Source organism: Mesoplodon bidens (genome assembly GCF_964165515.1).
Source record: "Mesoplodon bidens genome assembly, chromosome: 8".
Classification (NCBI taxonomy): Eukaryota; Metazoa; Chordata; class Mammalia; order Artiodactyla; family Ziphiidae; genus Mesoplodon; species Mesoplodon bidens.
In genome coordinates this window covers 96,237,174-96,253,837 of record NC_138165.1, presented here as the reverse complement: position 1 = coordinate 96,253,837, position 16,664 = coordinate 96,237,174, and positions in this window count along the sequence as shown.

Genomic DNA, 16,664 nt, shown 5'->3' with positions numbered 1-16,664 from the left:
ATATTTGAGATTCCATTTTAAAGAAGGGGAATTGAAATTACTCCACAAAGCTCCAGAAGACAAAAGTCAGATCAATAGACTGAAGAGTTTAATAGGCAAAATTGAGCCCAGCACAAAAAAGAACTTTGTAGTAATTATAGCTTTTGAATAAAAAAGAATGAAATAGAAGTATTGCCAAGGGTATGCAAACATGAATATTTTTATATAATTGAAATGGGGGTGGAAATTGGATCATTCTTTCTGGAGTGGCAATTTGGCAATGTATTCAAAAGACTTAAAAGCCTACATCCTTTAATTCAGAAATTCCACTTATAGACATTTACCTCTATAATTAGAAATGCTGGAAAAGGCTTAAAAGAAAATTAATTAGAGTTTTTTGTAGTAGTGTACATTTTGAGATAACCTAAATAGCCATATATATATACATATATATATATATGTATATATATTCCACATGTGTGTACATAGGGAATATATATGTATACATACATATATAAAATGGAATAATAAGCTGTTATTTTTAAAGCACATAGCAGAAAAAATTTGTATAAACAGAAATATTCACAACACATTATTAGTTGAAAAAGAGAGCTCAAACTTTTAAACCTAGAAAGAGAGAAAAAAATTAAATGCAAGAGGCCGAAATATTAACATTGCTACTTATAAGATAAAAAGGAACTTTTTTCTTATGCGTTTTACTGGGTTTCTTCCAATCTGTCTAAAATTAAAATACCATATACATTTTGTGATCAGAAACAAACAAGTAAAAAACAATGAAGGCACAGAATATGTGTTCTCACATCCCCAGTACCTGACTCACAGTAGGAAGGCTACACATCTTTTGTTGAATTAACTAATTAATTAATTAAATGTTATAAATATTCTATGGAGTGAACTCTCTAAAAGAGTTGATAGCTTCTCATTACTGGAAATGTTTAAGCAGAGCCTGAATGACTCTCAGCATATTTGGAGGGCACTCCTATTTTGATTTAGATCAGTTGTTCCCAAAAAGAGACACTTGAGAAAATGAAAATGACCCCCCATTTCACAGAATACAAATTTCCAGTCCCCTCCCCACTTACTGTATTAAAATCTTCAGGAGTTGTTAAAATTCGCCTGGGTCGGGACTTCCCTGGTGGTCCAGTGGCTAAGACTCCATGCTCCCAATGCAGGGGGCACGGGTTTGATCCCTGGTCAGGGAACTAGATCCCACATGCCACAACTAAGACCCGTCGTAGCCTAAATAAATAAATAAGATTAAAAAAAGAATTGCCTGGGTCTAGGGGGGTGGAATTTGGAGATTAATTTCATGTATCTGGAAAACCAACCTGTGTTCCTGAGCTAATGGCTATAAGGCAGGATCCTGTAGAGGTTACCCAGGGCCTTTGCACTGGCTGTTCCCTGGCCTGAAACACTCTTCCCCTAGATCTGCAGAGCTCAAGCTCCTTCACATCTTCATTCAGATGTCACCTCCTAAATAGTCTCCCACAACTTGCAGCCCTTTCCAAGGGCTCCCATCCATGTACACCTGCTCTATTTTTTTCCTCAGCACTTAGCATTTTCTACAGTATGTCACACTTATTTTGTTTATTATTTACGGTCTGTCTTTCCCCATGAGAAAGTAAGCTCCATGAAGAAAGGAATTTTTGTCTTTTTTGTTCACTTAAGCATCCCAGAATAGTGCCTGGCACATAGTAGGTGCCCAATGAATGTTTGTAAATGAACAAAAAAGAATGAATGAATGGATGCATGTCTATGGTTCTCATCGTAGGTGTTTGGCTGCTGCTTTGTGACAAGTGATGTTTCATGTGAGTCAATCCCAGGGGTTTGCAAACTTTTTCTAGAAAGAGCCAGATAGAAATATTTTCAGCTTTGTGGGTCATATGGTCTCTGTCACACCTATTCAACTTGGCCCTTGCAGCACAAAGGCAGCCATAGATAATACATAAATAAATGAGTAGATGTGGTCCAGTTAAACTTTGTTTAAGACAGATTTGGCCCATGGACCATAGCTTGCTGATGCCCGTTCTACCCATATTTCTGGAAACCTCATTAGGTCAGAATTCTCTAAGGGACTGCTCATCTGGCTTTGCCAACTCTAGGCACAATGCTCTTGGCTCTAAAGGACAGGGATCTTGGGAAAAGCGTCCCTTTTTACTAACAATGGAAGGGGTTTTTAACCTGGTCTTTATGAAGACATCAAAAGTTTTTGTTGATAATGACAAAATCCATACCCAGTGAGAAATAAACAAAGTTTCACATAATTAAAGAGTACATGGGCTTCCCTAGTGGCGCAGTGGTTGAGAGTCTGCCTGCCGGTGCAGGGGACACAGGTTCGTGCCCCGGTCCAGGAAGATCCCACATGCCGTGGAGCGGCTGGGCCCATGAGCCATGGCCGCTGAGCCTGCGCGTCCAGAGCCCGTGCTCCGCAGCGGGAGAGGCCACAACAGTGAGAGGCCGGTGTAGCGCAAAAAAAAAAAAAAAAAAAAAAAAGAGTACACAGTGGATTTTGACACTAATCTCTGGTTCTTTCTTACTAGTTTTAGTGGTAATCATCCCTAACTCATCTTTTTCTGGTTCTGTCTGCTCTCCAGAGTCGCTGTTTTTGTCTCATGTCTTGGGCTTCTTCTTCCTTTGGGAAGTCTATTACTTTAAGGTCACAGTGTCTCCAAACAATCTTCGAAAAATGATTTTGCCTCAGAGAGTTTCTGCAGAGACTCTTAATTCCTTTCCATATGCCCTGCTCATTACAGGTGTGTGAGGCTGCAGCTCTCTGTCGAATCATCTAAGGGATTTTTATCATTCAGGTCTGGGGGGGGTTCAGCATACCCTACATAGAGTGGAAAGCTGAGGGGACAGGACACTTGGCAGGGGACAGACTTTAAACTCCAGTAGCATGAAAAGTCTCTGTCTGAGTCATCTGCTCTTCCCCCATTTGGTGGAAACATTGTGCTGCCTGGCAATTCCTATATATTCTAAGCAACAGACTCCTTGTAGAAAGCAGCACAGAACACTGCCATTTAATTTCATTGCACCCAATATCAATTTGACAGCCATATATTTGGATGCAAATGAAAGGATTCAGAAAATCTTGTGGATATTTTCCTTACAGAACCATAGTAATCACTTGTTATAAAAGACCACAGCATTTAATATTGTGTTATCTAAGTTTGGGTGTCAATTAAGACTTCTATTAAAGATCACCATTCCATTTCTAATAATAGGGCAACAATTCTCTGCATTAACCTGTTGGAACAAATAACTGGAGCTAACAGCTGGGCAAGGGCAGGGTACTGGTTCAGCTGCTACAGGTCATGGCCTACAGAAAAAAGAGGTTAGCCAGCTTGCAATATTTAGGTCTGTCCTCAATTCAAATATTATGTCTCATTATCAGAATGAATCTGTTGATTTTGTCAAAGAAAATATTGTCCTTCTTATCTTGAAACCAAAATGGAGCAAAAGAGACCAAAGGAATACAGACTTCCCCCCAAAAGCCAACCTGTCCACTTAGAATTTCCTCCAATCCCTCTTAAAGACTTTGGTCTAAAGCCACAGACATTTTTAAATAGACATGTAAATGCCACAGACATTTTTTTTTGGATGCTATTTTTTAGAAGGTATAGAAATTTTTTTGTCTTAATTCTGTGCAAAAAATAAAAATCAACATGTGGTGTTTGCTTTCACAGGTTGATTAGCTTCTTTAAGGCAGGAACCTGTTCTTGAGTATTTCTGTCTCTTCCAGAGAGTTCATCCCTGGAATCTGGGTGGGATGGGGGGCGCTGCCATCTCTCCTCCACCCCATAGTGGGCACTGGTCTGAGCCTACGCCCTGTCTCTGGCTCTCCACTCTTCTCTTTCCTCCCCCAGGGAGAAGTAGCTGATCTTACCGGTGTTGTCCTGACCACAGCTGAGACACTTTACTGGTGTTCAAGGTCACTTGTCCACAGGGCCCCTCTCCTCTGCTTTCTGTCCATCTGTGGTACGCCCAAGGTCCCAGGGCCAGTGTGGTACTGTGAAATGTGTATTTGATCATTGTCCCAGTTCTGGCACAGAGCTCCTGAAACCTTTCAGACTTCCTAAGTGATGAGAATCATAAAGGTGTCTTTTGTTATGTGAATGAGGTAACTTTTGGACTCCATCTAAAGGTGGGGCTGATCACCAAAGGAACCAAGCTGTGATTAGAGGGCTGGAACTTTCAGTCTCAACCCCTGAGGTCTGGGGAACGGAAAAGGGGTAGAAATTGAATTGTTACCAATAGCGAATAATAATAATCAATCAGGGCTTCCCCGGTGGCACAGTGGTTGAGAGTCCGCCTGCTAATGAAGGGGACATGGGTTCGTGCCTCAGACCGGGAAGATCCCACATGCCGCGGAGCCACTGGGCCCGTGAGCCATGGCTGCTGAGCCTGCGGGTCCGGAGCCTGTGCTCCACAATGGGAGAGCCCACAACAGTGAGAGGCCTGCGTACTGCAAAAAAATAATAATAATAAATAATAATAATAATAATCAATCAGGCCTATGTAATGAGACCTTCATTAAAACCAAAAAAAAAGTGGGTTCTGAGAGATTCCACGTTGGGGAAACAGAATGTTTCCATGTGCCACTGCATTGGGCCCCAATCTCCACAAGGACAGAAGCTCCTTTTTTTGGGACCTAAGTATCTCTTTATCTGGGGGTTGATTGATACCCTTTGTAGTAAATGGGTGACCTAGTGAGCAAACTGGTTTCCTGAGTCTGTGAGCCACTCTAGCAAATTAATTGAACCCAAGGAGGGGGTCATGGGAACCTCAGATTTATAGCCAGTAGGTCAGAAATACAGATAACAGCTTGGATTTGTGAATGGCATCTGAAGTGGAGGGCAGTCTTGTGAGACTAAGCCTTTAACCTGTGGCATCTGATGGTGTCTCTAGGTAGATAGGTCAGAACTAAGTTGAATTATAGGACACACAGCTGGTATCTGAGAATTCTTTAGTGGTGCAAGGGAAAAACCCACAAGTGAGAACTGGGGTACAGAATCTTTCGCCAGCCCCACAGCTTCTGTGCTGTTCTATCATCTCTGCTGGTGACTAAGTGGATGAGTGAGGAGAAGCCACCAGTACGGAACCAGTTCCCAAAGTACAGGGCAGAAGGTGAACTGGTCCCTTGCCTGCCGTGCTCTGTGTGAAGTTCCTTCTGCTCAGACCCTAAATAAGAATCAGGCTCCCTAACATCCAACACCTAAACAATTTTTACTGAGTAAATGAAAGTTTTACTTGCCTGAATCCCCATCTCTTATCTTGTTTCCTGACAGTTATTCATAACAAAATACTGCACAGATTTCAAGTAGACAGGGTACCATTGCTGGCTATCAAGTCAACACAATGAAATCTGTCCTCAGTCATATGTTTGTTCCTTTCCTTACTCTTGTAAAGAATCATTAATTAACTAATGTCAGAATACACGTCATTCTATCATTATTCTGAGGTTATATCCATATGCTTATTTGTCCCCCAAGATTGTTGCATCAAAAGCATTTAGTTTTGAAAGATACTACCCATATTTCTATGGTGATAAATTAGGATATATTCCTCCAGTCTATTTCTCATCCTGTCTTCTTCAGGTGAGATTGATATCTGAAAACAAATAGCCTTTTATTTCTATTAGATAGCAGCATTTTATATCCATTTACAGATGAACTAAAAATACCCCCAAACAATACTTGTAATTGCAGGCAAATGAACCCTCTTAGTTCATATTTCCAACACACACACTCTAGCAGAACTAGCAGGCACTCGTGATGGAATAGATGTGAATGCTACTGCTGACATTGAAAGCTCCAATTACCCCAGGATTTGAGTGCTGACTCGTTCCTGATTTATTTTTGGCAAATTAGGTAGAATAATGAGTAAAACAAATTCTTTGAGGATCAGATTTAAATGAACAAATCTAAAGGAATTCAGGTGTGAGTCTGATTTCCACGGTTATTTCCTCAATTGCGGTAAAATCTTGGCAGCTGCAAGCATCAATTAATGATCTGGGATTCCAACGATAACAGAGTCCTGCTCAGAATGGATTTACAGAAAATTTGTCCAATCTGATCCAAAGCTACCAAATTGGCAAATTTACTAAAAGTAGATGGAGTAGATTACACTTCACAAGACAATGATGAGAAAAAGATATGGTGTAGATAAAATTATTGTTTTTGAGGTTTTAGGAAAGAAAAATAAATTTCTTGGCCATTACTTGTCCAATGGGATATAATAACCCACATGTCTATGGTGTTTAACAGTTTAAAATATGTTTTCACAGGCATCATCGCCTAAAACTCTCACAACAACCCTCTGAAGCTGATGTGCTTACTTGAACAGATGAAGGCATGGAAGCTCTAAACCAGCAGTTCCCCAACCTTTTTGGCACCAGGGACCACTTTCGTGGAAGACAATTGGAGGAGGGGGATGGCTTAGGAGGTAATGTGAGAGATGTTCAAGCAATTATGCAAGCGATGGGGAGCGATGGGGAGCGATGGGGAGCAGCAGATGAAGCTTCGCTCTCTCGCCCGCCGCTCACCTCCTGCTGTGCAGCCCAGTTCTTAACAGGCCGCGGACCTGTAGCAGTCCGTGGCCCGGGGATTGGGGACCCCTGCTCTAAACAATTAAATAACTTCCCTAAAGTGACACAGACAAATAACTGTATGAACGGCTGAAACTATAAAGTAAATAAATTTAAATGACTATTCATTAGAAATGTCCAGATTGTGGCATGGCCTCTTTCTTTGTGACCCAATAGACAACCTCATTCACTAGCAGTGTTTTCCTAACCAGGGATGACCAGTTGGTGGCCTGTGGGATATGGCAAACCACAAGGTGATGGAGGGCACAGGACAAGGAAATTTACTCAATACTCTATAATGACCTATATGGGAAAAGAATCTAAAAAAGAGTGGATATATGTATATGTATAACTGATTCACTTTGCTGTACAGCAGAAACTAATACAACATTGTACATCAACTATATTCCAATAAAAATTAATTTTAAAAAAATGCTGACACATACTTCCTCATAGCCGGCTGCTCATGAATTCATCTGGAGCCAGTTCTAAAACACATATCATATTTTCTTCCTCAGGTTTCCAGAGATTCAAGGATGTGCTTTCAATAAAACAAAACAACGTTATGCATAAATTATCAGTATTGTTGAATTCTGTATCTTGCCCCCTTTCTCACCTCTCTCCCTTTCTAGGCACATTTGTCTAAGCATAGGGACAAAAATCATTCCAAAAAATTTTTGAACAATGTTTTACAATTTAAAAATGAATTTTGAATTTGGATAGAAAGATCCAATGTATCAATTGTTTTGAGAACACCAAGGCATTTAAAGATCCCAAAGTCAGTTTCCCACTGATCCCAGCACTTCAAAGGTGGACTTCTGGAACCACAGATGTTCAAGCTGAAAGGGGTTATAGTATAGACTCTCTTATCCAAACCTCTCATTTTTCCAAGGAGGAAAGCCTAGTGTCAAGAGATGACTTTTAATAAGTCACGCAGTGGATTAACATCTGAGCAAATCTTTAAAACAAAAGTCTCCTGACCTCTGTCTTGGGCTTCTCTGCTATGATTACATAGTAGCAAGGTGCTGATCACCTAAGCAACAATTCTTAGGATCAGTCATATGCAAGTTCCCTGGATTTTTTCCCCCTCCTATGAACAGGGACCAAGAAATATCTTCTCACTTCCTACTTTCGAACTTTCTCAGAGGAAAATAAACTGGTCAAAGGAAAGGAGAGGAGGAAGCTATGTGCATATTTCTCCAGCTCTGTCTCTGACATTAAAATTGTATTATCTTGAGGCCAAGACACTTTAAATCTGACCCTACCACTAGAATCTTCAAGAACTTTAGACATAAATCCTGAACTTCCCAATTAGTCCCTATAAGATATTGAGGGCCAAATAAAAATGGTGAATGTTAAGGGATTGGTCTGATAAATGGAATATTGCCTGCCATATCAGTAAACAAAGGATATCACAGTGATCAGTGACTGCAGCCATGCAACCACCACCTAAGGTGAGCTGGTAGGCTGGAGAGCCCTGAGGGAACTCAGGAAGGAAAGAATACCTGCCATCTAGCAGCCACCAGACTGCAGCGACTCCCTAAGGTGAGCCCTGAGGAAATTCAGGATGTGAAAACACAGGATACTGTCCCCAGAGAGCTGAGTTGCATATCAAAGGAATGATTTCAGTGAGCTCAGACTCTTCCATCTTCCCATACATAGAAAAGCGCTCAATTCCTTAATTTAGGATTCCTGGTTTTCTTTAATTAACAGTAATCTTTGATTCTGACTACCTGTCCTTTGTTGCAAAACTCCTATACATCCTAGCTCCCCCCTCACCTCCTCGGAGCAGTTCTCTCAATGTTACTTGAGATGCTGCCTCCCGGGCTTGAAACCCTAAAAATACCCGCTGAATAAAACATAACTCTCAACTTTAAGTTGTGAAATATCTTTTAGTCAAGAGTCTAAGCAAGAAGTGGACCTGGGTGAGGTGAGCCTCATTTAAATGTTTGCATGAAGATACTTGTCTTCAACATTCACCGTTTATTCCTGGGCATATATCACCTCTCCAAACAGTTTGAAAGATCTTAGAGAGAACAGAATTTATCCATTTCTTCTATGACACATCAAGTGAGACCTAAATCAGGTGCTCAATAAATTCTTCTTGCATGAAGGTGAAGAAAATAATATATTTTTCGTTTAGTCTTTAGGAAGTAGCCCTCTTTCAATTGGCAAAATAACTCAAGAAACATGGACTTCCTAAACTCAGTGAAAAGATAAACAAAACTTTTCATAGAATAATAGCTAGAGTCAATATCCAGGATTATTGGATCTAATCTTCTTGAATTATATGCAAGGGGATAGAAGTCTGGTGAGGTGCACCTATGGGCTGCATTTGTACACACCCCAAGACAGAGCCAGGATTAAGTTCTAGACCACATGAACCATCAACCTCCAAGAAGTCGCAGAGAGTCCTCGTTCTGCGAGCCATTGTATCAGAGGGAAGATTTTGAGACCGTGCTAATTGGTCCAGTTGCCCAGGCACATAGCAGAGACCATCAAGACCAATGTGCTATGCCTCACACTCCCATCCTCTTGGTTGCCATTTAAAATCCACCCTCCCCACGGGCCTCCCTGGTGGCGCAGTGGTTGAGAGTCCGCCTGCCGATACAGGGGATACGGGTTCGTGCCCCGGTCTGGGAGGATCCCATATGCCGCGGAGCGGCTGGGCCCGTGAGCCATGGCCACTGGGCCTGCGCATCCGGAGCCTGTGCTCCGCAACGGGAGAGGCCACAACAGTGAGAGGCCCGCATACCGCAAAAAGAAAAAAAAAAAAAAAAAATCCACCCTCCCCTCCCTGACTCCATCTTTATCCTTGTCTGTGCACTTAGTCTGACCCCCTCCTTCTCCTTTCCCCTCCCTCTCAAACCTCAGTCAACTGAAATTCCTCTCTACCCTCCATCCTTTCTCAGAAGATTCTCCTCACTTCTTGTCTTAAGTAAAACCCAAGTGTCCTCTAAGTACTGCTTTGAAGACTGCTCACAGGGAGAAGGCTTTTATTTCCTCACTCATGTGTCAGAGCAACACCACCCCACACTTCCTGCCAAAACCACGGCTCTCTTGAAACTCACACCATGCAAATATGTCACTCTTGTACTCTTAAGTGGTATAGTCATCTGCCAACCTCCTGGTCACTCTCCTCATTCATAGGAAACCTTAACCCCTAGCTCTGTCTTCCTCTGCACCTCACTTACTATCATTATTTTCATGACTCATCATGAACATGAAGGAACCTTCATACGTCCTGACCTCTCAGATACTGAATCACCACCTACCCAGGGAAATGTTATCAGACCTCAAAGAATACAAGCTTCAGCACAGGAAACAATAAGCTCTCCTATCTCACTAGTTATTACATAGTAACAACGCTAGGGGGTTCATTAATTTTGTCTCCAGGAGTTGAGAAAGTGTGTATGGGAGTAGCTAACATTTGTGATCAACTTTGAAAGATGAATATCAGTGATAAGATGGACAATGGCAGAGGGAACAGCACAAGCAAAGGCATCAAATGATGTCAAGTTTGGAAACAGCAAATAACCTGATATGGCTGAGAAATCAAGTTTGTGTTGAGAAAACTGAAAAGAGATGGTAAAGGTACAGGACTAGGCCTGATTAAGAAGTGTATTAAATACCAAGCCAAGACATATTGAAGGAAGTGTATTAAATACCAAGCCAAGAAATATTGAAGGAAATGTATTAAATACCAAGCCAAGAAATACTGAAGATTTGAAGAATTATATGGGCAGATCTGTGTTTCTAAGCTAATGAATGCAGACTGTAATTAGTAGTTCATAAACTGTAGAAACAAAGTGCACTCAGATTATGGGCAAGGGAGAGGTTAATTCCAATTCAGCATCTAATCCTTGGCAGAAATTGAAGTCCAAAGTGCAATTAAAAAAAAAAAAAGCTGCTCTGATTGCTAGTAATAACATTCTAATTTGGTCAGCTTTCAATGCTGAAAGTAGAAGGCAGGTCACTGAGATTCAGATTGACGAAAACCAAATTTGGGCCTTTTCTAGGGTACTTCCCAGTAGCATTTGGCTGTAGGTTCCCATGGCTCTCATCCACCATAAGTCCCTTGGACATTTGGAAGGTTCAAATCTAGAATGAACTGGGGATTCCTTAAGCACCACAGAAGACCTTTGAATTTTTAAGACCGGAATCTGAACGAAATGACTTGGTTTATTTTTCACTGTAGTGGGAGGCCTATCCCCTCTCTCAAGACCCAAGTAAATCCTCAGAGGTAATGTCAAGACTCCAAATAATCTGGGAACTGAGTGGTTTGGGCAGGATGAGTATTTACTGCTCTGAAATCATTGATCTGTGATGAACTTATGATTTTCTGTTTTGTGACAAAGGGGGATTGGCATGACTCACTGAAACCAAAGTCAAAGACTTGATGTAATTTTGTCCTTACCGTTTTTACCCAAACTCCTACATATAAAACATAGGCTTAAAGATTGATTATTCTGGCTGATTTGGAATTCAGTTCAAACTTTTACACTATTTTTATTCCACAGAAGTGTTCAGTTTGACTAAAAAAGAGAATAAACATTTTGACTGAATAGGATCCACTCTTGTCTTTAATGTTTTGAGTGGTCACTCTGGAGTGTAAATTTTTTGCAACTCATTTTTATGATAGGATTGAAATTTCCGGTGTCAGTTTTTCCTTGAAATATAGATGTTCCTGCTCTTATGGCTTCAGATGTTAATACTTATTTCCCTGTTAAGAAGTGTATTATGATGCCCCAAAGGGATCTCTCACATTTGCCTATGATGATCTCATGAATCACTGGGAACTAATTTGTAACTAGACAATACAAATACATCTAGTTCAAACTTAAAAACCCATTTTGTCTTATAAGTCCAAACATGAACAGGAATTTTATAGAGAAATTACAAAATGGCGACTGAAGTGATATTTCTACTTTTAGTTAATGACATCACTAATGAGATAATATTAATCTGAGAAATAAATTACTATTTACATTTCTACAGATGTCAATAGTACATTTTGTTTGGGGTAAATCAATCCCTACAGTATATATGCCTGTGCATTTATTTAAATCAACTTTCTTTCAATGAAACGTGAAAAGGAATATGCATATTTTCTCATTTTGAAGCACTCAAAAAATAATCTCTTCTGGGTGAGTTGCAATTATGTATATCTTGAATTACAGTCACTTGCAGCTTGGCATTAGATTATAGGGAAAGATACAGCACAGGTGAATTGAAGTTTCCACGGGGACTTCCATGTTTGCTTACAGACTTCAAGTCTGTCGGTTTGAAAAATCAGACAATTCCGATTTGAAGGGCTTTTGGACCCTTACGGTATTTGTCTTTGGACAAAATTGAGCACATTTGCATGCATACTGATCTGCGGGAAATACGGAAGTGTGTTCTCCCGTCAGGCCATGGGGCTGTGCTCCCGCTGTCACAATGTGGCATGTCTGACAATCATTGTCTGCCCAAAGTGCCAACTCATGTCTGCTTTATCTTCAATCCATCTCAGTATAAATGGATGTTTGCAAGGCCTTGAGACCATACAAGTCACCTCAGGCAGTATAATAATTGTTCTTGTAGCAGAGCAGCTAGGCTATTTCATGGACATTTTGGGTTGGCAGAAAAGTGAATCAATTTTAAAAAGAGTGTGTAGCATTAGATAAATCCCAAGTCCCCATGGTCTTATCTGATGATTTAGTTTGTTTTTCAAAAAGTGAGGTGCCCGGAGGTATTGGTGCTCTATTTCAAGCAGACTTAGAGTTTAATAGGAAGGTGCTGACAAGCAGCTGAAAGGTCATCAGTAGACACTCCTGTGCATCTAACTGGATTGAAAGTTTGCACCGGGCAACTGCATCTGGTGTAAATAGGTTTTTTGTTTCAGAGGGTTTCAGAACAGAATGCCAGCCCTGCTTCCCCGGGGTTAAGCATCTATTGTAATCAAGGTACCAACAGTTATTGATAACTTTCTTTTTATGTACTTTCTGTTTTGAGTATAAATAAAGCACTTACCCTTAGAATTGAGCACTCAACCAAGAACACATAGCACAAAGTGGAAGAAATGATGGTCAGTGATCCTCTGAAGCAATATTATGGTAGTGGGCAGCAGCTATGGGAGTCGAGGGTTATAAATAAAATGGAAAACGTATGATCTGTTTTGTTTCTGGATACATTCTTGGGAGTCAGGTGAACCAAATAGACCTAGTCAGATAGAGAAAGATTAAAAAGTCCAAGGAGAGTCTCATCAAGGATTATCAATGGAAGTTGCATGAAAAACTTATTCCCATTATGTAAAAAGAAACTGAACCAGGGGAAATAGAAAAAAAAATCTGAATGGTGGATCTTAATCTCTTAATTGATCTCTCTGCTCCAATTCCTCCTCCTTAGTATTCCCAAAGTTAGCTTCCTGAAACACAGAGCTGAACGTATTACTATTTTGTTTAAAAATGTTTAATCCATTGTCTATAAAATTCCATAATTTGGGATTCAAAACCCTCTACTATGTGTCTCCAATCATGATGCCAACCTCATCTCTCACCCTGTGCCCAGTAGAACCAGCCTTTTCAATTCTCCCTTATACATCTGCAATTCCTGCTCACATCTTTCCTCCTTCTAAAGCCCCCTCTGCTTCTGCTTCAGATGGCGAGATTCAAGAAAGCAGAGAATGTGTCTTAAATCTGGGCCGTGACTATGAACCTTACTGGGTGCACAGTGCTGTGCTAAAAGATAGACTTTCATTGTCTTGTTTAATGCTGACAGCAACCTTATGAGGTGGCCCATTTTACACATGGTGAAACTATAGCAGAGAGAGTTTAGTTAACTTGCCCAAGGTCACACAGCTAGTAAATGATGGAGTTAACCCCACATTTTCTTAGTTCAAGAGCCTGTGTTCTGAATCTCTTTAATGAACTTGTATTACATCTATTCTTGTAATCAGCTCTCCTCCATCAGCACAATTTTTAGGCACAGTAAGGCAAATAATGGTCCATTAAATATGGTTAAACCAAAGCCTCACTAGGAAATATAAAGAATAGAATTAGTTAAAGAGAGAGAAAATATATATTACCAAGAAACAGAATGAAATATTGACTTCAGAGAAAAGATTTGTAATAAAAAGGGAAACATGGTCTTCTCAGCAATCTAGGTTTTTGTACAGTAGATATGTAAGCCACAATTTTGTCCCTTTTCTGTTTGTTCATCTCTGTTTTTATCAGACCTTAATCATAAAAATGATATCACTAGGTTGCATTTAACCTAACTCCTGATGTTTGCTTTACTGAATGTACACAATGCCTTGCCTAACCTGTTGATTCCTTTCCTGGATTAGAAGGAGTAATAATGAAGAATTAAGTAGTTTAAAAATGACTATCTACCCCTAGCTTCCCCTTGGTAAATTTGCAGGTGGACCACATGGGCAGGGGAGCATCCAAAGGAAGATCAGGAGAAGTCAGCAGGTCTGCACACAATGGAAAAATGACAAATATGACCTCTTTAATATTTAACTGAGATTATTTCCCCTTTTTCCCTTTAAAAGTCATCATGGCAGAGCAGAATTTTTGGAGTTGTTCTTGGGACATGAGTCCACCTTCTCCCCAGATTGCTGGCTTTTGGACTAAAGCAACTTTCCTTTCTTACAACATTTGCTTCTCAATTATTGGCTTTTGAGCAGTGAGCAGCCACACCTGAGTTTGGTAACAGACACTGTCCTGTGGGTTAGGAAAGACATCAGAAGGAGAGATAACTTACCACAACTGGACTAAAAACTAAGAACACTGGCTCTGGAAGAAGTTGGGGCAGGTGATGAGTGAGGCTTCAGACTTAACTGCAGGGGAAATCAACTTCCAATGCAAGATTTCTACTGCACTCAATTAGGTATTGAGCGAACACAGCAGATCTAAGACTGGTCAGTGAAGCGTTGCTAAGCTGAAGACTTACTACATAAAATAAAATCAAAGAAGACAAGTTGAGTGTGACAAGAAATTCATCAAAGCAATGGCAATACCAAGACAAAAAGTCCAAGTGACAATACAGTGCAAGTGACATGGGCCAACTGAATTGAGAGAAAGGAGGTGAGTGCTGGCCAGGGAGGTGAAAGCTGGCTCTTGGAGAGAGGGCAGGAGTTGAGCTGAACAAAATGCAGAGAATTTGAGTAGGTAGAGAGAAGTGAGAGGAATTGCTCCATCAAATGTTAAAGACTATGAGTCAGGATCCCATGGAGATATGTCTGTCACAATATTTCCTAAACGGTATTCCAGAAAACATGAATCCAGCCAAATGTTCTATGGAAAAAGGGTTAGTGGTTTAAGTAAGTCTTGGACAGACTGAGCTCTACAGGCTTCTTCTGCAAATTCAAGGCATTCATTAGCATACTGGGGGCTCTGAGAAGCCCCACAGTAGCAGCAGTACTAGTACTAGTAGTACTAGTACTAATAGCAGCAACTTACATTTACTGAGTTCTTACTAAGTGCCAGCCACTGTGCTAAGATTTTACATGGGGTCCCTACATGTATCATTCCTTATGTGATATGTGTATTACCACCCTCATTAGATAACTAAGAAAACTAAGGCTTGGATAATAGACAAATCACCCAGTGTTATGCAGCTAGAAAAGTGGTAGGACTGCGTCTCTAAATCAAGCACTCTGACCCCGAAATATATGCCCTTAAAAGCCACATTATGACTTCATCCCACTAAGCATTCTTATTTAAATTTCTTTATGCAAACCTTTTGAACTATAACATATGCACCTTGTTTCTCGTTTCCTGTAACTTCTCTTTGATCTAATAAACCTCCCATTCAAGCCAGCATTTTGCATGAAAACTGTGCAGTGAGAGGTGTCTTGTCTGAGTGCTGTGTTTGGTTATAACTTTGGTCTAGTTCTCTTCTTAGATAAAAAAAAATAACTGTCATCCTGATTTACTTACTAAGCAACACCCCACAAATTTGAGACATATCATGCTTGAGAAGGACCTGATTTTCACTGACAGAGCAGATCAGCAGAGTCAAAATGATATCTTCCCCTGGTCCCTTTCCACCAATTTCTGCCTCCACTAACTAAAACAAAATGCAAAATAGCCTTTGGTTGGTACATTGATTATGATTCTATTTCATCTTCCTTCCAGGAATCTTCCTGAATTAACTAAGAAAATATCTATGGCAATGCCTTACCCATTTTTTAGTGGGTATGTTATATTTCACAACTAAACTGTTTAAAAATATATCAATAGAACAGAAATAACCCTTGGGGCTGACCAAGGGGGTATTCTTTCAAAATTCCTTCCAGGAAAATGTTGACTCTTAGGCAATTGGACACCAAGCTGATAATATTGGGGGTTTACAGAACAAATTCCTTGTGAATACCAATGTGGGTGAAAAATGTTTAGAAACAACATCAGAACCATCTTATGGGGTATGCATTTGGCATTTGCACTGCATGTCTGAAATTAATAGTAATTCATGAAAGGCTTTTCCAGGAGAGGCTGGAAGTTCCAGGGGAGGGCAAGGTCATTGAGTAGATTTCTGTAGTAGCTTTGCTTGTGACCCTACCGGGTAACCCCCGAGAGAAAACTCAATGACAGCCACCAGAACATAAATGTCTCCAGGGAGGCAGGTGAGGAGGGGACGCTGTTCAGTCTGCAGTCTAGAAGGAGAGAAGCCATGTTTCCCAGGCCTTCTTGCCTGCTCTGAACTCCTTTCCCCTTATCCGTACACCGTGTGCTCCTTTAGTTAAGACCTTAAGGTATCTGCCGTTCCCTGAACCTCCATCTACTTGGGTAATTTAAAAAACACCTCAATCAGTTTCATAATTGATTCCTAATTGATGGAAGGTGCTGCCTTTCTGCATTTGCCCTACATGTCACTGAAAAATCAAGCAGCGAATTTCCCAGGGCCTACCAAAGTAATGATTAACTTGGTGAACCCTCTGAGCCTGTTGACAACCCTTTCCTGTTGACAGCTGGTTTTCTTAAACAAGTTAGTACCTGCTGAAGTGGACTGGATTTGATCTGATCCACCAGAGCTGATGTCTTTAAAAGCACACAAAACAGCCCCACACTTTATTTGTAAACTACCACCATGT